Genomic DNA, 758 nt, shown 5'->3' with positions numbered 1-758 from the left:
ATAAAAACGTGCATTACGTCTAAATTAACTCATAAAAATCTAATATAATTTCGTAAATTGCATAAACAATTATGAACAAAACAGCATCATGTATTTATGCATTGCTTAATCCAAAGAGCCGAAGCGCCATTCACTCAGATTGCATTTAAAAACATATGAGACGCAGTGAACCTCCACAAATTCGTGACGTGTTTTCTAAAATTTTAAACTGTTTTAACTTTGCATGGCTACATCTCTTGTGTGAGACGCGAGTGCAGCAGTCATATTTGTCCGTCTAAAAAATTTGCTGAATATGCATTCTGTGTGAATGGCTTGGTTTCGGTTCAAGATCAAGATCAAGCATTGAGCTTATATATTTCTCTAATATTTTGAATGCATAACTCAGCAACTGTGCGTCTCGTGGGCTAGACTAACAAAACATTAAAATGCAACAACGTCACTTACATCATCATCACCGCAACTCGTGCTCCATTGATGATGCTCCCTGACGCACTCCTAACATTTGATTGTACTATTTTTGCATTCACATGCAGATCTTTATTTTAAATTCGACTAATATTCATTTTTTTATTTACAATCTCCTCATCACAGGCAGGCACAGAACTCAGTTCAGCATGTGTTTGTGTGTGCTGTCTGCGTCACTCAGAGCACGTGCCTATATCGTGCACTATATCAAAAATTGTTTATATCGTTATTGAAGAAGGTGTACCGTCGATAAATATCGATACCGTTTTATCGCCCAGGCCTTTTATTTATTT

At 36.4% G+C, this 758-nt stretch overlaps 1 protein-coding gene across 1 annotated transcript in view; it reads left to right on the top strand.

Annotated features, from left to right (window-relative positions):
• wwc1 (WW and C2 domain containing 1) overlaps positions 1–758 on the top strand; it is a 51,078-nt gene that overhangs the window by 12,430 nt on the left and 37,890 nt on the right. The gene's annotated exons all lie outside the window — the stretch shown is intronic.

This window comes from Sinocyclocheilus anshuiensis, unplaced genomic scaffold, assembly GCF_001515605.1.
Source record: "Sinocyclocheilus anshuiensis isolate Anshui unplaced genomic scaffold, SAMN03320099.WGS_v1.1 scaffold943, whole genome shotgun sequence".
Taxonomy (NCBI): Eukaryota; Metazoa; Chordata; class Actinopteri; order Cypriniformes; family Cyprinidae; genus Sinocyclocheilus; species Sinocyclocheilus anshuiensis.
Note: the sequence above shows the minus strand (reverse complement) of the source record. Positions and strands in the feature narration are given on the sequence as shown.